Genomic DNA, 23094 nt, shown 5'->3' with positions numbered 1-23094 from the left:
ATACGTAAAAGTGGACCGATATGGCCCATTTGCAATACCATCCGACCTACATCAATAACAACTACTTGTGCCAAGTTTCAAGTCGATAGCTTGTTTCGTTCGGAAGTTAGCGTGATTTCAACAGACGGACGGACGGACGGGCGGACGGACATGCTCAGATCGACTCAGAATTTCACCACGACCCAGAATATATATACTTTATGGGGTCTTAGAGCAATATTTCGATGTGTTACAAACGGAATGACAAAGTTAATATACCCCCCATCCTATGGTGGAGGGTATAAAAAGAATTGTGTCCTAAAAATATCCTTACTTTTATTCTCCGCTTCTTTGGCTCGGAATCAATACCAAAATTTTTAAAGTAAAGACAAAATCTTTGGAACCGCGTATGCTTTTTTTCAGTGCAGAAACCAGAGTTTTACCCTGATGCGCTTTAAATTTTGCACACGAAGTACAATAATAGTGTCATGAAGTGTGCCAAATTTAGTTGAAATCAGTTTCGATACCAAAAGTTTACTCCGATTTTAATGAAATTTTGCACACTAAGAAGAAATATTCCAAATTTTGTTTAAATCGATTCATATTTTGATATATCTCACATATATATCTTTCGTCCGATTTACACTCATATGACCACAGAGGTGATCGATTTATATTTGGTTGGAAATCCACAAGTGTCAATGCACTAAAAAAACTTACCGTGATATTAAAGATTACGCAATGTAAATTTTAAGATGCGCAATTTACAAAATATTAAGGACAAATTTCTTTAAAATAATTAAATTTTAATTAAAATATAGTTTATAATCTTTACTTCACAGCTTTTTTTCGTTAAATTTAGGACACACATTTTGTAAATTTTCGTCCTTCCACTAAGGTCGCATGTCTTCGATTAAGGCAAATTTTGATTTCATATTTTTGATTTAAAGAAATTGTCCTTAAATTAGCTGAAATATTGAATCTTTGGATTTAAGATAAAAAGCATTCAAATATAGGCTAAGACTTATTTTAAGAATTCATCATCTTTCATCAATCATCTTTGGTTAAAAGTTTTTTTGGAATCAAGAAAACATTTTTTACTTTGAGGTATCCGTTATAAATTGGATTATTAAACAAGTATTCGTTTGTACATGAATAGCTTTATTAATATACTGCGAAAAGAGAAACCAAATTCGATAAATGAGATGTGTGTCCTAATTTTAATTTTATTGATCCTAGATTTAAGACCAGATAGATCGCTAAAAAATATTTCTATATTAAAGAAGCCACATCTTTGGCATGGAATCAATACCAAAATCCTTATGGGAAGGTCAAAAACTTTGGATTCAAATAATTTTTTATACCCACTACCATAGAATGGTGACGGGGTATAATAAGTTTGTCATACCGTTTGTAACACATCGAAATATCGATTTCCGACTATTTAAATATATATATTCTTGATCAGGGAGAAATTCTAAGACGATATGACCATGTCCGTCTGTCTGTGTGTTGTAATCACGCTACAGTCTTCAATAATGAAGCAATCGTGCTGAAATTTTGCACAAACTCGTCTTTTGTCTGCAGGCAGGTCAAGTTCGAAGATGGGCTATATCGGTCAAAGTTTTGATATAGTTCCTATATAAACCGACCTCCCGATTTGGGGTCTTGGGCTTATAGAAATCGTACTTTTTATCCAATTTGCCTGAAATTTGAAATCTAGAGGTATTTTATGACCATAAAGAGGTGTGCCAAAAATGGTGAGTATCCGTCCATGTTTTGATATAGCCCCCATATAGACCGATCTCCCGATTTTACTTCTTGGGCTTATAGAAACCATAGTTTTTATCCAATTTGCCTGAAGATTTCAAATAACGACGTTATTTTATAATTTTCTTGCACACTTACAAGAGATGTTAATCATTCTTCTAAAACTCAAACAAAAATGGTTCTTATAAATCCAGAATCTGATATAGTCTTTATAGGTAAAATCTTTAAATTTATCTTCGTGAAGTGTACTGGTTGAACTGCACTGCTTGATCTGTCCTCAAACCCTCTGAAATTTCAAAGGAAACCCTAATGTTTGATTCATGGTGGTGGGTGTTTAAGATTCGGCCCGACCAAACTTACTCCTGTATATACTTGTTTGTTTTAGTGTGGTTAGAGCCTTTCATCATTTAAATGAGAATAAATCGTTTGATTTTGGTATCATTGCTCTTAACCATGATACTGGCAATATTGCATCGCGTCAAAAAAATCAACCTACTGTATTTATATTGGGTGAGATTAGGTTCAAAAGAGGATACAGGTTTCCTTGTTTCATGTCGACAAATTCCTTATTTTTTCCAATCCCTATTTTCATGCTACACCAGGTCCACATTTTTTCTTGTCTGAGTTACCCCAAAACTATTTTCGTCGTCTTTCCTACCGTTGACTTGGTCCCATTTATCCAACTTGGCCTGCCTCTATAGGCTTTGCGTTGTATAAGTTCACTTTGCAATGTGTCCTAGATCTTATCGCGAGTTCTTTCGCCGGCATGTCCGTCTGTCACATGATACGGATACTGCCTTGTTCCAAGTATTCCATTGCATTTATATTTGTTTGTCATTTCTTTTAATTATTAAAGACCCCATACAGAGTGGCCTAAAGTTTGAAATCCATAATGGAAATTGTATGGGTTACACCCCATATAAAAAATTTTTAAGTATCATAAAAAATTTACTCAAAATATTTTGGTACGTCAATGCAAATATTTGTTCACTTACAGTCATATATGACCTCATCCTTTCCTCTACTCTAACAAAGAAGGCCATACGTAAATAAGCTTCAACGAAAGCAATTTGGCGTTTTCAGAATTTGCTATTTTTTGCAATTATGTCGAGTAAACGAGCAACAAAAAATTTAAACACATTGAACAAATAACTGCATAGAAATTTGAAAGTACATTGCAATTTGTGTTGAGTCTTAAGCGGACTTAATATCGCCAGGATACTGGAGAGTCTCTTGCACTTGCATAATTACATGGTAAATGTTTAAATTTTCATTTGAATTTACGCTAACATTTAGTCAGTTATGACACTGTATATGCGGGGAAAGTGAAAGAGACTTACTTACTGACTTGTAATTGCATTCAGCTATTGCATGAAAAACTTTACTCAAATTCAAAGACAAAATCAAAGACTTTAATGATTTTTATCTGCCAAAGCGTATAAAAATTGTTGTGTATGATGTCTATGAATTAAAATCGCGATATAGGTCTGTATGGAAGATTTTCCAATACATACACACATATAAATGTGGACCTGTAATACATCTACATCTTTGAAAAAATTGGAGAAAAATAAGATGCCTAGGATCCCACGAAGTCAAGCCGGGAAATCGTTCCATATGGAGGCAATGTCAAAAATATTTCTGGACATCTGGTACCTCTTGGTTTCCCATTTTAGGCAAAAATTGGTTAAAAGAAGCCCAAGTGATCAAAATGAGAAATCGATCTATAAGGAAAGTATACCAAAACATCTCCGATATCGACTAAATACGACACAGGTCTTTAGTGATGTAAAATACTTCTGGATTTTCAATTGAAGCAAATCGCCCAAAAATTACGGTATATAAATGCTCAAGAAACAAATAGGAGGGTTGGTTTATATGTGGGCTTTATCAAAATCTGAACCGCTATATGCTATCTTCTATCTTGATATGCATATTAGTCTCACACATGGTTGCCACAGTTCGAAGAATTCTACCAAAAATGGTAGATTTTTTACTGTTTGGTAGATTGGAAGGATTCTTGATGTTTTGGTAGATTTTGCAAAATAGTCCTATCCAATTAATAAGTACATTACAAATTTTCTATAGAAATAAAATTTTGACAAAATTTTGTATAGAAATACAATTTTGGCAACATTTTGTATAGAAATAAAATTTTGACACAATTTTCTATAGAAATAAAATTTTGACAAAATTTTCTATAGAAATAAAATTTTGACAAAATTTTGTATAGAAATAACATTTTGACAAATTTTTCTATAGAAATAAAATTTTGACAAAATTTTCTATAGAAAAAATTTTGACAACATTTTCTATAAAAATAAATGTTGACAAAAATTTTTATAGAAATAAAATTTGACACAATTTTCTATAGAAATAAAATTTTGACAAAATTTTTTATAGAAATAAAATTTTGACAAAATTTTTATAGAAATAAAATTTGACAAAATTGTGTACAGAAATAAAATTTTGACAAAATTTTCTATAGAGATAAAATTTTGACAAGATTTTTTATAGAAATAAAATTTTGACAAAATTTTGTATAGAAATAAAATTTTGCCAAAATTTTCTATAGAAATAAAATTTTGACAACGTTTTCTATGGAAATAAAATTTTTACAAAATTTTCTATTGAAATAAAATTTTCACAAAAATTTCTATAGAAATAAAATTTTGACAAAATTTTTTTATAGAAATAAAATTTGACAAAATTTTGTACAGAAAAAAAATTCCAAAGAAATAAAATTTTGACAAAATTTTCTATAGAAATAACATTTTTACAAAATTTTCTATAGAAATAACATTTTGACAAATTTTTCTATAGAAATAAAATTTTGACAAAATATTCTATAGAAATAAAATTTTGACAAAATTTTCTATAGAAATAAAATGTTGACAAAATTTTTTATAGAAATAAAATTTGACAAAATTTTCCGTAAGTCTAAGCGCTTTTAAAAGTAAACTAATTCAGTATTTTAATTATAACAATTAACTTTGTTTTTGTATCATAATTTTTTTTGTATCATAATTACCTCCATATGCGGTGTTGCGTTTTTTTGGTGTTTAGGTAAAGAAATGTGCGTGTAGTTTTTCAGCTATTGAGAATATTGTATTCACATTAGTTTTAAGTATTATTATGATTTTTTTCCTTTGCATTTGTAATTTCTTTAGCTTGTTGTACTTTTTTTTCAAATCTATCAATGTATGGTCCAAGAGGGCTTAATTGATTAAATAAATGTTTGAATTGAATTGAATAGAAATAAAATTTTGATAAAATTTTTTATAGAAATAAAATTTGACAAAATTTTGTACAGAAATAAAATTTTGACAAAATTTTCTACACAGAAAAAAATATCTCCAAAATATTTCCAATTAAAAAGTTAATTGAAGTTGAAAATTTTTTCAATTAATAAATTAATTGATACAATTAACTTGTTAATCATGATAGAAACATTAAGTTAATTAAGTCAATGAGTGAAATTTTTAAAATGTTTAATTAAAAAATTAATTGATACAATTAACTTTTTAATCCAATTCGGAAGACTAATTCAGTTAAAAAAAGTGCTGATTTGTTTTTACTTTTTTACTAAGCCAATCTAACTAAGTAATTAAAAATAGTTACCTTTTTTAATTAATAAATTAATTGCGTTTTGCAATCAACATCAATTAAATTTTTAATTGAATCAATTAAATAATTAATTGAATTTTGCTGAAAAAATCAATTAATTTTTTAATCAAGAATTTTTTCTATGCCCAATTAAAACTGTGATTGATATTATCATTTTCGTGATTGAAGACATTTCAATTAAAAAATTAATTGGATCAATTAATTTGGTGATTGAATCAGAGAAAAAATTTTTTGTGTGTATAGAAATAAAATTTTCTATAGAAATAAAACTTTGACAAAATTTTTTATAGAAATAAAATTTTGACAAAATTTTCTATAGAAATAAAATTTTGACAACGTTTTCTACGGAAATAAGATTTTGGCAAAATTTTCTATTGAAATAAAATTTTCACAAAATTTTCTATAGAAATAAAATTTTTACAAAATTTTCTATAGAAGTAAAATTTTTACAAAATTTTCTATAAAAGTAAAACTTTGACAACTTTTTCTATAGAAATAAAATTTTGACAAAATTTCCTACAGAAATTAAATTTTGACAAAATAAGATCTTTTTGTTTGGTAGTTTTTTGGTAAAATTTTCTGCAAATTTACAGTCAATTCTGGGAAATCCATTTATCCATGTTCGTCCATCCCTATGTTAAAATCAAGCTAAATTCCGAACGACAAAAGACTATTTACTATTGGCTTGGCAGAAGTAGTAGCTATTGATGTAGGTCGGAGGGTGGTGCAAATGGGCCATATGGGACAACTTTTAGGTATAGCCTCCATAGAAAGCGACCTTTAAATATGGCTTCAGGAAACTCTTCATCCGGTCCGATTGAAATTTTGTACGTGCTATTAGTATATGCCACCTAAACACCATTTAAAAATTGGTCTTTATATATATCGACAAATTTTTTATTCTGTTTTAAGCCTATTTTAATAACAACAAGTATATACGGCCGTAAGTTCGGCCAGGCCGAATCTTATGTACCCTCCACCATGGATTGCGTAGGAACTTCTACTAAAGGCTGTCATCCACAATCGAATTACTTGGGTTGCGATAACACTTGCCGATGGCAAGGTATCGTAAAACTTTTTAACACTGTCTTCTAAATTGTAAGTTAGTCCATATATATATTAAACAAAAAAAAAAGGCCGATTAAATACGTATATAATTCAGTTTGACAAAATTTTCTATAGAATTAAAATTTTGACAAAATTTTCTATAGAAATAAAAACTTGACAAAATTTTCTATAGAAATAAAATGTTGACAAAATTTTCTATGGAAGTAAAATGTTGACAAAATTTTCTATAGCAATAAAATTTTGACAAAATTTTCTATAGAAATAAAATGATGACAAAATGTTCTAAAGAAATAAAATGTTGACAAAATTGTCTATAGAAATAAAATGTTGACAAAATTTTCTACAGAAATAAATTTTTTACAAAATTTTCTGTAGAAATAAAATTTTGACAAAATTTTCTATGGAAATAAAATGTTGACAAACATTGCAATAGAAATAAACTTTTTACAAAACTTTCTATAGAAATGAAATTTTGACAAAACTTTCTATAGTAATAAAATTTGACAATTTTTACATGGCTGTTAGAGGCCATATACTAACGAAATGTACCAAATTTCAACCGCATCGGATGACTTTTGCTCCTCCAAGAGGCTCCGGAGGTCAAATCTGGGGATCGGTTTATATGGGAGCTATATATAATTATGGACCGATATGGACCAATTTTTGCATGGTTGTTAGAGACCATATACTAACACCACGTACTAAATTTCAATTGGATCGGATGAATTTTGCTCATCCAAGAGGCTCCAGAGTTCAAATCTGGGGATCGGTTTATATGGGAGCTATATATAATTAAGGACCGATATGGACCAATTTTTGCATGCTTGTTAGATACCGTATACTAACATCAGGTACCCAATTTCAAACGGATCGGATGAATTTTACCCCTCCAAGAGGCTCCGGAGGTCAAATCTGGGGATCGGTTTATATGGGAGCTATATATAATTATGGACCGGTATGGACCAGTTTTTGCATGGTTGTTAGAGACCATATACTAACACCACGTACCAAATTTCAATCGGGTAGGATGAAGTTTGCTCCTCCAAGAGGCTCCGGAGGTCAAATCTGGGGATCGGTTTATATGGGAGCTATATATATTTATGGACCGATATGGACCAATTTTTGCATGGTTGTTAGAGACCGTATACTAACATCAGGTACCAAATTTCAACCGGATCGGATGAATTTTGCCCCTCCAAGAGGCTCCGGAGGTCAAATCTGGGGATCGGTTTATATGGGGGCTATATATAATTATGGACCGATATGGACCAATTTTGGCATGGTTGTTAGAGACCGTATACTTAGACCACGTACCAAATTTCAACCGGATCGGATGAATTTTGCTGCTCCGGAAGGCTCCGCAAGCCAAATTTGGGGATCGGTTTATATGGTGGCTATACGTAAACGTGGGCCGATATGGCCCATTTTCAATACCATCCGACCTACATCAATAACAACTACTTGTGCCAAGTTTCAAGTCGATAGCTAGTTTCGTTCGGAAGTTAGCGTGATTTCCACAGACGGACGGACAGCCGGACAGACGGACGGACGGACGGACATGCTTAGATCGACTCAGAATTTCACCACGACCCAGAATATATATACTTTATGGGGTCTTAAAGCAATATTTCGATGTGTTACAAACGGAATGACAAAGTTAATATACCCCCATCCTATGGTGGAGGGTATAAAAAACTTAAAATTATCCATTAAAAATATAAGAAAAGCGGGTTATAAAAAATTTCATTAAGACAACTTCATGTGTAGTTTAAAGAAAGAACATTTTTGGGAGGACATTTTTGGAAGTGCTCTCATAGTAATGCCTTTAGTACAACTTCCAAATTTTTTGCTGGGTACTAAATCAATTATATCCATTATACAATTCATAAAAAATTAAAAATCACAAAAATCCAGCCCAATTGTACCTTTCCTATTAAATCCTAATAATAATATGACCAATGAAAAGTTCAACTAGTATATGGGTTAGTTGGAAAGAACTGTGCCCCAACCCCTCAATTTGAACGTTTTAATTGATGAGTTTAAATCAACCCGTCAATGGAATAGTTTCCAGTTATCTATTTACCTTTCCTCCATGCAAATTTCATCGGTTAACTAACCGATTAAAGGGTCAGTACCACTTTTAAAGGACAAGGGGTATTCCATCATGATGGATGATAGAAAATTGTTCAATCCCCGTAAACATTTCACTTACATTCTCCAACCCAGAATCACAAATTTCCCATATCTAATAATAGTAAATAATCAATTTACCAAAGCCTTTTATATAATCAACAAAGAATATTGCTCAAATAATTCTCATGTCATCCATTATGAAATGCCATTAAAAACTTTTAAAACTTAAAATAGTCCTTTTTATTGCTTCTTTCACAACACAACAAAATTACAAATTTTTACAAAAGTAACTCCCTACAAAACTGATTGATTACTCCACACACACATACTAGGGCACCTATTACCCATTCGCATTTGGCCCATTATGGCAAATGTGTTTAATAATCAAACACTTTGCCTTCAACCAATTTTCAGAGTTCTTCGTTCAATTTCCTGGATATTATAAAAGTTTGCCTTAATATTGTTTGCTTAATTTAATTCCTAAAGTTTATGTTTTGTGTGAGTGCGTCCCTTGCGATGATACGAACTAACAAAATAGATGAGCAGAAAAAAAAAAACAAAACAAAAATCTTCTAAAGAAGACAAGTAGAGAAAAAACGCAAACAATTCATACAAAGGACACGTTCAACATTCCCCAGGTCATAATTGGCATTCAGCACCTGGAAAACTGTAGCAACGTGTGGATGTCAAGACTACATTGGAAACAAAGCATGAATACAAAAGTGGGTCGGAAAAACCATTGGTTTTCTAAAAACTAAACAATTGGAAGTTTTGCAATGTATGTATATATATTGGCATAAAATTTGATTTGATACATGTAGAAATTTTAATATTTTATATCGGGTTAAAAACTGGAAAAAAAGAATAAGAAAAATTATATTTTCTACACCCCTATGCAAACCTAATAACTACCATACATAAGTTCAGTCAATCGGGTACGGTTGTCATTCATGCCTAATATAAACTACGAAACATTTAAGACAATTTTACAAAAAATCTACAACATTTAAAAATATTTATTTTGAAGTTTTTGATCCTAATTTTGTCTAAATTGTATGTCTATAGAAAATTTTGTCTAAATTTTATTTCTATACCAAATTTTATCTAAAATTTTATTTCTATAGAAAATTTTGTCAAAATTTTAGTACTATAGAATATTTTGTCAACATTTTACTTCTATAGGAAATATTGTAAAAATATTATTTCTATAGAAAATTTTGTTAAGATTATATTTTTATAGAAAATTTTGTCAAAATTTTATATATATATATATATATATATATATATATATATATATATATATATATATATATATATATATATATATATATATATATATATATATATATATATATATATATATATATATATATATATATATATATATATATATATAAAATTGTGACAAAATTTCCTATTTTGTTAAAATTTTATTTTTATAGAAAATATTGTCAAAATTTTATTTCTAAAGAAACTTTTATCAAAATTTTTGTTCCAAAGACAACTTTGTTAAAACTTTATTTCCATAGAAAATGTTGTCAACATGTTATTCCTATAGAAATTTTTGTCAAAATTTTATTTCTATAGAAAATTTTATCAAAACTTTATTTCTATAGTAAATTTTGTCAAAATTTTATTTTTATAGAAAATATTGTTAAAATTGTATTTTTATAGAAAATATTTTCAAAATTTTATTTCTATTAAAAATTCTGTCTAAATTTTATTTTTGTAGAAACTTGTGGCCAAATTTTATTTCTATAGAAAATTTTATCAAAATTTTAGCTCCATAGACGACTTTGTTAAAACTTTATTTCAATAGACAATTTTGTCAAGATTTTATTTCAATAGAAAAATTTGTCAAAATTTTATTTCTAAAATTTTATTTTTATAAAAAATATTCTCAAAATTTTATTTCTATAGAAAATTCTGTCAAAATTTTATTTTTAATCGAAACTTGTGGCCAAATTTTATTTCTAAAGAAACTTTTATCAAAATTTTAGTTCCAAAGACAACTTTGTTAAAACTTTATTTCCATAGAAAATGTTGTCAACATGTTATTCCTATAGAAATTTTTGTCAAAATTTTATTTCTATAGAAAATTTTATCAAAACTTTATTTCTATAGTAAATTTTGTCAACATTTTATTTTTATAGAAAATATTGTTAAAATTGTATTTTTATAGAAAATATTTTCAAAATTTTATTTCTATTAAAAATTCTGTCTAAATTTTATTTTTGTAGAAACTTGTGGCCAAATTTTATTTCTATAGAAAATTTTATCAAAATTTTAGCTCCATAGACGACTTTGTTAAAACTTTATTTCTATAGACAATTTTGTCAAGATTTTATTTCAATAGAAAAATTTGTCAAAGTTTTATTTCTAAAATTTTATTTTTATAAAAAATATTGTCAAAATTTTATTGCTATAGAAAATTCTGTCTAAATTTTATTTTTATAGAAACTTGTGGCCAAATTTTATTTCTGTAGAAACTTTTATCAAAATTTTTGTTCCAAAGACAAACAAAAATGTCTTTATTTCCAAGAAAATTTTGTAAATATTTTATTTCTATGGAAAATTTTGTAAATATTGTATTTCTATAGAAAATTTTGTCAAAATTTTATTTCTACAGAAAATTTTGTCAGTATTTTATTTTTACAGACAATTTTGTAAAAATTTTTCTTGTATAGAAAATTTATTTCCACAGAAAATTTTGTCAATATTTTATTTCCATAGAAAATTTTGTCAAAATTTTATTTCTATAAAATTTTGTCAATATTTTATTTCCATAGAAAATTTTGTCAAAATTTTATTTCTATAGAAAATTTTGTAAAAATTTTATTTCTTCAGAAGGTTAGGTTAGGTTAGGCGGCAGCTCGATGTATCAGGCTCACTTAGACTATTCAGTCCATTGTGATACCACATTGGTAAACTTCTCTCTTATCACTGAGGCGGACATGCTAACCATTGCGCCACGGTGGCTTCCATTTGTACAGAAAATTTTGTCGTAATTTTTTTTTTCAAAAGAAAATTTTTCCAAAATTTCATTTCTGTAGAAAGTTTTGCAAACGTTTATTTCTATAGAAAGTTTTGTCAAAATTTTATTTCTATAGAAAATTTTGCAAACGTCTATTTCTATAGAAAATTTTATCAAATTTTAATTTCTACAGAAATTTTTGTCAAAATTTTCGAAAATTTTGTAAAAATTTTATATCTATAGAAAATGTTGCCAAAATTTAATTTCTATAGAAAATTTTGTAAAAATTTTATTTCTATAGAAAATTTTGCCAAAATTTCAATGTAATATAAGCTCAGGCTCTTTTCGTTTGTAACAAAAGGTATGTTAGGTTAGGTATAGGTATATTTCGATATTTCAGGTATTCTCCATTAGATCCTTAAACCTCAATTTCTTCTATTTATGGTCAAATATATTTCTTTGCCTATTCAAATCAACCTTCGTTAGTGTACAACATTTGGTTGCCTTCAGCCATTGATGTCCTTGCACCTAGTCGTCATTGCATGGCGACTTCTATACAATAGACCACCTCTGACAAGATTAGTTGGCCTCTGGCCAATGAGTGAACTAAGGATGAAAGCAAAAGAAAAAAACGAGAAACGAGCAAATAAAAAAAGCAGATTTTTTGAATTATTCTTTAGAAGCAAACAAATCTTATGCGTACACTTTGCAAACCTGTTGACGTGCTATAGCCTCAAAACATGGCATTTAGAAGAGAAATAGGCTAAAATTCAAAGCATATGAATTAAGCAAAGTGACATTGATGGAAAAATGTTTTTGCTTTAATAACTATGTTTGCTTATTTCTTAAATATTATCAAAATTTCAATTAACTTAGGACTTGTTAGGGCCTTGTGATTGAGAGAATTTTGGGATTGCAGAAATATTTCTAAATAATCTATGCTGACAAAGAATTAGGTATTATTAATTTTTAAAGCTTAAAGCACAATGTGGTAGTGTATGTATAAAAAAAATTGATCGGTACTAAAATATACCATCCATAAATAGGAAGCCAATGACTATCACTCGGTGCCAGTGGATACAGTAGAATATTCGAGCTAAGATTCAGGACCTTCAGTATTGATTTGTGGGGGCTGGCATAAATTAATAAATCAAATGACGCTGGTCAATTGTTCCTGGCCGTCAATCCTGGTTTGGCCTCTGTTTCCGTCATCTCACCGTATTTCGACCACAATTGGTAGATTTTGTTGCTATTCATCAACTATTTGTACGTGGAAATTCGGCCCATAAGATTTTCTGTATGGCTCTTGAGGTAACCATAACTCAAGTTTTTATACCCTTTACCACTACAGTGGTACGGTAGTAGTAAGGGAGTAATTGGTTTGTGCATTTGTATGTAACTTCAAGGAGGATCTAAATCTGAACTGAATTCAACCAAACTTATACCATCAGTTATAACATAGTCTTTGTATACATACTCTTTGTATATATATATGTATGTATGTATATATATATATATATATATATATATATATATATATATATATATATATATATATATATATATATATATATATATATATATATATATATATATATATATATATATATATATATATATATATATATATATATATATATATATATATATATATATATATATATTGTAATAAAACCTTGCTTAAGCTTGCAGCAATATTTTGTAATTATGTTCTCAAAAGGTGTTATATGAGATATTTAGGGATGCTGCCTATGGTAGGGTGTTTAACCATAATTGATTTTGTGGCTATGGACTGCGGGAGCCTTTGAAAGCTAACTTCAGTCGGGCAATGGGGGGGTTCTTGTCCATTTCACACAAAACAGTCTTAACAGAAAATTATTTTAGACTCCCTTTCTTATAAATCATACCGGGCTATGGGATCAAACTAAATCAAAAATCAAAATTGATACTGAATAGATAAAAGAATTTGTATTCCCCTCCATACAATGTGATCTCAGATATTATGAGATCTGCGCCTCTTGACCCTCCCGATCCTATTGTCCTGATCGCGCTCTATATCAGAACCCCATATGACTTTACCTTAGTCACACATCACCACATTTGTACGAAAACGCACAATTTTAGTTCACCAATTCATTTTACAATATATATAAATTTATTCAAATCATTATCCTAGTGTATATTAATAATTATTTAACAACGAAATTTAAATTATTCGAGTATATTCAAATAGTATATAAAAATTATTTCGACAAATAGTGATATGAAAAAAATTGACATTTTAAACGGAGATATAAATTTTAGATAAAAAGTTTACGATTTTACATTTTCTTTGTTTGAAGATCGAATTCAGAAAAATATAAATCTAGTCATGAAAATTTAGATTTATAAGTATTAAGAAAAAAACCGAAAATATCAAATTATAACATGAACAAAACGATATATTAAACAATGGCAACTCTATGAATCTCAATTAAAATGAGAATGCAATCCGGAACTAAATCGTGAGAAAAAACTAGCCACACTTGATTCGAGATGTTTCACAAATTCCAACTTCTTAAAAATAACACAAAACTGCATTCAAAAGTTTTTTTTATTCTTTTTGTTTACTCACCGGTCATGCAAATATTCGATGAAGGCCTTCAGGAATGTTTGATGCGGGGGAGAGGTAATTATTTTATGTTGCAACGTAGATGTTCGATGATGCGCAGGTTTGGTATGCGTTAATGATCATTAATACGATCGATTGCCTTGCTGAGCATTTCAATGCACTTATGAATGGAGTTTTTTGATGATTTTTGTTGAGAATGAAATGTATTAGGGTGGTTCTTAAAAACTATTGCATTTCAAATGGGGCTGGTTTCACTCTTTATGAAATCGAATTGCCTTATCAAAAAAAAATAATTAAATTAGTTTTTTTTAAAGCAAACAAGAAAATCGTGCAAAAAATTTATATATACTTAACTTAAGAAATTTTTTTATTTTTTTTGAGCATAATGAATAATTTGACTTTTCATTATGGAGACATTTCTGTCATATAATTTCTGCTTCTATTACGGGTTTAAAATTTTATGATGAGGGTCTTGATTGGGGTTTTGTTGTAGATGAATTTTGTACGGCATAACTTCTTACATTGTGGCAATTTAAATCGAGTGCAGAAATTGGTCAAACTATGGTTGATGGGTTTTCTTTCCACAATTGCAAAAAAAAAAAAATAACCTTCCCTCCTCTCTGCCTGTAGAACACCGTAGGCTTCTTGGAATTTGGCAATCAGGAGGAGGGTGAAGAGAAAAAATGTGCTTGACCACAATGAGGCAACTGCAAAATCTTTTTATATTGCTTCGCAAAATTCTTCCTTCACAACACAAAATAATTTACGTGGCACTTGGACTGGATCTTTTGGCCTTTGGTAATATCCAATTTCTATGGAAAAATTAAATGCAAAATGTGTGAGATATTACAAATCTCAAATTTTCCGATTTTTACAGAAGTTCACAAAAATACATTGGCGTATTACCTTTTTGTAAATAAAAACACTGATTAAAGAATTTTTGTAGAGTACTGCTGCGTTGATTACACTGAAATTTTTCAATTAATTTGAACTTTTATGGATTCACGTTTATGTGATATTTTGTGTATTGATCACTTTTATTACGTCTGTACTCTATGAAGCGTTCAAAAGGAAGGAAGTTCTGGATTTTTGATAATTATGCTTTTGACATGCTCTGAGCCGATGAGAGCGACCATTAATCGAACATTGATTAACTTATCAATAACCATCGATTCATGATACCATTAAGGTATTAGCAAAACAGGGTTGCCCCCAAAGCATTTTAAATATTAAATGCTAAATGGAAATTTCATCAGATTAAAATTGCTTTGTTCTATTATGTTAAATCTAAATTATTTTTTATGATTTTTTTTTTTGTGCCAAAATATTAATAATTCAATGTTGTAAAATGAAAATTAATAAACTTGTCAATGATCGGAAATAGAAATAAATTTTTGTAAAACAATTCAAAATTTGTGCCCACGTTTTGAAAGCAATATCAAAAATTATTTTGCACCCAAAAAAAAAAATGGGAAATTTTGTGATTGGAAAAAATGAAGAAAACCCCATTACAAAACCAAGTAATATTATCCTTATAGAATAAAATATTAATTGGAAATAAAATCTATGGGCGAATATCTTTCGCATGGAAAGTGCCTATAGTTTTGCCGTTCATATCCTCTAAAATATAGTAGTGTTTCCCAACTTTATCTTTGATTCTGGATTTAATGAAAAGCGGGGATAATTTCGAATTGAAATGTTTTTCAGCCGAACTTTGGGCGAAATTTCGCCTGAAAACTTCTTGACCTATATCAAAACTAATTGGCCTAGCTCTTAAATTGTAGGTATGCTGGTTCCGATTGTAAGCCTCAGTTATGTGGGTTTTAAGATTGTACCTAAGAAGTTTTAGTCATCGTCCCTTGACAAAATATTCATTGGCTCATCTAAGATTTTCAGATTTCGTAAAAGTTTATACGAGCTCCCATGTGTTATCATGTCAAAACCAAAAAGGGCATGATACGGAGAACATTTTATCGATTGATGCACAGAATTTCTAAGAGCACAACTTATCGAACTTAGATTTTCATCCCACAAGCGATGATCTTCCTTCAAAAATGACCTAATTCCCGGAAATAATGGAACGGTTAACGCGTTCAGATGCGTTCGCTTGTGGGAATATAGTGCCGTACAAGTATGAGTAATCCCAAAACTAGTTAAAAAGGCATTAAAATCGTTTGATTTGAATTGGGAACCATTGTCACTAATAATGACTTCCGGTATCCCAAAGACGTGAAAAATGTGATTCAGTAAAAATTTTGAATAGGTTTCGTGGTGAACTTTTTCATTGGGCATAGCCAATGGAACTTGGACATATGGTCAAGAACAATGAGAATTCTATGTTGCCGCTTTTACTTCTTGGATACGGACCAATAGTCGATATATAATCGTTGGAAAGGTCTTTCAGAAATTGCTTGCATGCCCATATCAGGTCTCATGATCTGATTGGTTGGTTTTGTGGTCTTGCATGTTTCACATTTTCTCAGAAATTCTCGAACGTCTCTTACCATGCCTGGCCAAAAGAAATGCCGTCGGATAAGCTCCAGCGTCTTTTGTATGCCACCATGACAAGCCGTAGGAGAACTATGGAAACGATCGATAATTGGAAGCCTTAAATTAATCGGAGATCCAAAGTTTCCAAGAGTTTTCCTCTTGTATTTCATCGCCAGTGTAGTGTTCGGCCCTAATATAGACATATTTGTCTATGATTCGAATGTCTGGGTATTTGGATTCATTTTCCCGAATTTTGCGTTTCAAATCGACGTAGTCATCATCAGAAAAATAAGGTGAATCGAGATCTATCTCGGGATCAGAAGTGTTTATAGCCGATACCTCGCTGTGCATTCGGGAAAGGGCGTCCGGTACTATGTTGTCTTTCCCTTTTCTGTGGCTAAAGGTAAACTTGTACCCCTGGAGCTTGAAGACCCAACGAGCAAGTCTGCCCGTGAGATCTTGTTGTTTCATCAGCCACAGTAAACTGGAGTGATCGGTTACGATCTCAAACTCCTGTAATTCAACATAGCACCGGAATTTTTTAATTGCCTCTACAGCCGCGAGACACTCCCGTTCCGTTACGCTGTAATTCCGCTGTGCGGAATTCAGCTTTTTAGACATGAATGCGATTGGTTTCTCGTCGCCGTTTTATCCAACTGCACTAGTACTGCACCAATTCCAGAATCACTCGCATCGCAATGAATGAAAATTTCTTTGTAAAATCTGATTGGTCAGTACTGGGGCTGTTGTCAAAAGTGTTTTTATTTCATTAAATGCACTAATCAGCCTCGGGTGTCCAAACAAATTTCTTTTTGGAGGATAGTAATTCTGTGATCGGAAATGCTTTGGAGGAATAGTTTTCAATAAAACGACGGTACCATCCTGATAACCCGAGGAAACCGCGTACCCTGTTTTACATTTTTGGGCACTGGCCACGAAATAATAGAATTAATTTTGTCGGGATCTGTTCTCAAGCCACCATTACCGATCACAAAACCCAAATATTTCACTTCCGTGACACAAAAGTTACTTTTAGAGACATTTATAGTCAAGTTCGCACGCCTAAATTGCTCCGAAATTCTGACTAAAACTGCCAAATGCGTCTGAAAATCTTCAGAGACAACGATTAGGTCATCCAGGTAGCCAAATACACAATATCTTAAGTCAGGAGGTATTAATTCGTCCATTAAACGACACATAGTTTGTGGGGCATTACATAGCCCGAAAGGCATGACCACAAACTGATAAAGGGGCCGTCCCGGAACTGTAAATGCCGTTAATGGTTTGGCTTGATCGGCTAGGCCGATCTGCCAAAACGCATCTTTCAAATCAAACTTTTGAAATATATTAGCTTTTGGTAATCGCGCGAAAAATCCTTCTATGCTTGGCAGCGGGTATGCGTCCTTCTTAGTGACTGCATTTAATTTCCTGGCGTCTAGGCACAAGCGGGACTTTATTTGGTTTTACAACCAATCTCATGGGAGAACTCCATGAAGAGGTGGAAGGTTCAATAACTCCCAATGCCAACATTCTATCGATCTCTTTGTACATCAGTCCCTCCACCGCTGGAGAAACTGGATAAAACCGCTGTTTGACGGGTTTAGCATCGCCTACGTCAATATCATGCTTAATTAAGCCGGTTTTCCCTAACCCTTGTTTTTCAAAATTTGGAAATAATTCTTTTACAGCTTCGAGCTGTTGAAGTTGGACTGGAGTTAGCGGGTATGAACGGAATTTTGAATCAATAGATTCTTTATTTTCAGTACAATCAAACGACATTTCGGACTTTGAAGCGGACAAAGTAGACAAGACCTTGGACAATTTTGCGCTCTCGGACGGACTGGACATTATAACTGATTCGAAAATATCAGGGGCAAGGTTAAATTTCTTCCAGAAATCTAAACCAAGTATAAGCCGTTGATTTAAAGATGGTACTACTAAAATACGAAGTTCTCTCACTTGACTTTTAAACGAAACGTTTACATCTAGATATCCTAAAACTCTTTGACGATTTCCATCAGCAGTTTGGACTGAAGCTCTAAATTTGTGGAACTCACTAAAACGAGAAAAATTCTTCCGAGCCAATTCTGAACCTATACAGGATACATTTGCACCTGTATCTAATAGACCATGCTCAATAAATTCCAAAAATGAAACTTTAGCATACAATCTCTGATCCTGTGGATCATTAAAGATGCTAGATATAATATATTTGGACGACATTCGTCTTTGTTTATAGTATCGACGAAGTCGAAGTGTAGATCTTTTTGGCTTTTGAGCAGGCTGTGTAGAAATTGATGCGGCTCCAAAAATAAGCTCTTCCCTTTTCATATAATCTGACCACCGTTCATGATATGGTCTTATAGGTCGTAAATCATGGTGTTGTTGTTCTTGATGTTCAGTTCCAGATTTTTTCAAAATAGTAATATGACGATTAGAAACATCCTGAATATGAGATTCGGATGGGTTGCCATCTATATCGCCATTGACCAAATCTAGTTTTTTGATAAATTTGTCGGATTTAAATTCTTAGGGACAAAAAGTTTTCTATTGTTGCACTTGAGACAGTTCGGTTTGTAGGTGTCTTTAGCACCGCAACCGTAACAAAATACAGACCTGTCGTTTAGGCAGTCCTCCCAGAAATGTCCTGCCTCTTGACAGTTCCCAGCATTTGTATGATGTAGACGGAAGTGCTACGGCTTCAACTGCTAAACTACTTTCCGACTCTTGCTCCTCACTTGGGTCATTCAAGAATTCGATTTCCGCCACATTTCGGCGAGGATGTTGAAAATTAGACATTTTATTAGCCAGTTGTCGACGACAGGTTTCGTCATTTAATAAATTCTCCCGCATCTGAATTAATTTGCGAAGATGTGCAATCGAAAATATCGGGACATATAGTAACTCATGCCTGATTTCAGGACGTAAATTCCTCTGACAATTTCGATCAATTCCATTTCAGGAATAGGAGTACTCAACCGATCTAAAATAGCAGAAATGGAATCATAATAAGTTTCAAAATTTTCTCCAAGCCTTTGCTTTCTGCTTCGAAGTTCTTCGCGTATATCTGCATCGGACTTGAAATCTTTGTACTGGTATCGAATGGCTGCGCAAAAATCTTCCCACACTATAGATGGGACTTGCTTTCGATAACGCCAGAACCATTCTCTAGCTTTACCGGTTAAAAGTATATTTAAATGTTTACAGATGATAGAGTAATCCTCATCAAAATTGTCAACAGACAGTACCTAACACGGTACAAAAATTCCTCTACATCGAGACCTTGTGCCGATCCATCAAACTGAAGATTCCAGTTTTTTATAATGGAAGCGATTCGATCAGTTCCAAGAGAAAAATGACTCACTGGAGAAAAATTTCTTATATTCGATGGAAGCTCATTATTAACCCGTGGAATACCATGAAGATTAAATTGTTGAGTTCGATTATCAATCATCGGGTTTGTTGTCGTATTCTGATTAACAGAATTTGAAATTGGATTTTGGTTAGTCGGATTGGGAACCACTGGTCTTGAAACTGGATTCGAGTAACCCTGTGGTAATTGATTAGAAACTATGTTCAAATCTTGTAAAATTCTAGTTACACTAGATTCAATCAAATGATTCAACCTGGCATAATCTATCATATTGTTAATAATACCAGACCGTTGTGGAGTCTGTTGACCGTCATTTGAATTTCGGTGTAAATTAGGATTAGGAGTGGCAGTTTCATCTCCCTGACCCGTAAGAATATCTGATATATCTGGTAACAACGAATGACTAGTGTCATTAAATAAATTTCGACTTGTACTTCTTGTGTTGTAGTGCTTCGCAAGTGCACCACGACCTTTTCCACGATTTTGAGATACCTTTGGCTTTGTAATTGGTTGAGACAAATTTGTCTGGTCCCCCAAATCGTCTTGAGTGGGTTTTGGATTTTGAATGCGAGCATTCAGAGATCGGAAATCGGATAATTCACAAGGACGTTTACATATAGGACATTCATTTGAATTTGATAAATGTTTTTCCATGCAATTCCTGTGGAAAGCATGGTTGCATTGTTGTATATATACACAATCGTGAGATTCGAGCAATGGCTCATTACAAATCGAACAATTTGAAATTGGATCATTGCCTCCCGATGCGGTTGGCTGTGGAGATCTCATCAGTGACATTTCCTTGCATTAAATGTTATACTTGATAGACAGAAAATTATTATTACCAGGTATAATATGATTTTATATTTCTTTTTTCGGATAAGAACAAAAGACAATATATGCGAAATATCAAATTTATATTCAGGTTATGCGTTTTCGTTCATAGTGGTTGTGGACTAAGGATTTTTTTAAAATATTAAATTAAATTGAATGGAGAGTGGAAACTATCTTGTCGGGGAATGTGCATGCAAAATAATTCAGTGAAAACAGAAATTAAATCGAGCAAACCGAAAACAATAATTTGCCTATATTTTTGATTACAATCACCGGACATTTACTCGCAAGCAGCATGAAAATGTATTCCTAATAATTGTAATTTTCCGATAACTAAGCTCAAAAAAATACTAATTTCATTAAATATTTCACTAACACAGGTAAATGAAATGAAGTGTTCATTAGGTACAAAAATAAAATTCTATAAATGATAAATCCCATCCAGGAACTACACGGTCAATCTGCTCGAACTGGAGGTCCTCAAGCGGTTGAATATCCTGATAAGTTCTGAAAGCTATTCTCAATATAGACTTTCAATTTGAGCTTAATATACACATCATTTCCATTAATTTTAAATAAAGCATTTGGGGCGCAAAAAAATACATAAAAATATGTACCTATCAGGCCCCACGTTGGGCGCCATTTCTGTAATAAAACCTTGCTTAAGCTTGCAGCAATATTTTGTAATTATGTTCTCAAAAGGTGTTATATGAGATATTTAGGGATGCTGCCTATGGTAGGGTGTTTAACCATAATTGATTTTGTGGCTATGGACTGCGGGAGCCTTTGAAAGCTAACTTCAGTCGGGCAATGGGGGGGTTCTTGTCCATTTCACACAAAACAGTCTTAACAGAAAATTATTTTAGACTCCCTTTCTTATAAATCATACCGGGCTATGGGATCAAACTAAATCAAAAATCAAAATTGATACTGAATAGATAAAAGAATTTGTATTCCCCTCCATACAATGTGATCTCAGATATTATGAGATCTGCGCCTCTTGACCCTCCCGATCCTATTGTCCTGATCGCGCTCTATATCAGAACCCCATATGACTTTACCTTAGTCACACATCACCACATTTGTACGAAAACGCACAATTTTAGCTCACCAATTCATTTTACAATATATATAAATTTATTCAAATCATTATCCTAGTGTATATTAATAATTAATTTAACAACGAAATTTAAATTATTCGAGTATATTCAAATAGTATATAAAAATTAATTTCGACAAATAGTGATATGAAAAAAATTGACATTTTAAACGGAGATATAAATTTTAGATAAAAGTTTACGAGTTTACATTTTCTTTGTTGAAGATCGAATTCAGAAAAATATAAATCTAGTCATGAAAATTTAGATTTATAAGTAATTAAGAAAAAAACCGAAAATATCAAATTATAACATGAACAAAACGATATATTAAACAATGGCAACTCTATGAATCTCAATTAAAATGAGAATGCAATCCGGAACTAAATCGTGAGAAAAAACTAGCCACACTTGATTCGAGATGTTTCACAAATTCCAACTTCTTAAAAATAACACAAAACTGCATTCAAAAGTTTTTTTTTTTCTTTTTGTTTACTCACCGGTCATGCAAATATTCGATGAAGGCCTTCAGGAATGTTTGATGCGGGGGAGAGGTAATTATTTTATGTTGCAACGTAGATGTTCGATGATGCGCAGGTTTGGTATGCGTTAATGATCATTAATACGATCGATTGCCTTGCTGAGCATTTCAATGCACTTATGAATGGAGTTTTTTGATGATTTTTGTTGAGAATGAAATGTATTAGGGGTGGTTCTTAAAAACTATTGCATTTCAAATGGGGCTGGTTTCACTCTTTATGAAATCGAATTGCCTTATCAAAAAAAATAATTAAATTAGTTTTTTTTAAAGCAAACAAGAAAATCGTGCAAAAAATTTATATATACTTAACTTAAGAAATTTTTTTATTTTTTTTGAGCATAATGAATAATTTGACTTTTCATTATGGAGACATTTCTGTCATATAATTTCTGCTTCTATTACGGGTTTAAAAATTTTATGATGAGGGTCTTGATTGGGGTTTTGTTGTAGATGAATTTTGTACGGCATAACTTCTTACATTCAATTTAAATCGAGTGCAGAAATTGGTCAAACTATGGTTGATGGGTTTTCTTTCCACAATTGCAAAAAAAAAAAAATAACCTTCCCTCCTCTCTGCCTGTAGAACACCGTAGGCTT

The sequence above is a fragment of the Haematobia irritans genome, chromosome 1, assembly GCF_050003625.1.
Source record: "Haematobia irritans isolate KBUSLIRL chromosome 1, ASM5000362v1, whole genome shotgun sequence".
NCBI classification, from domain to species: Eukaryota; Metazoa; Arthropoda; class Insecta; order Diptera; family Muscidae; genus Haematobia; species Haematobia irritans.
This window is presented reverse-complemented; position numbering follows the sequence as displayed.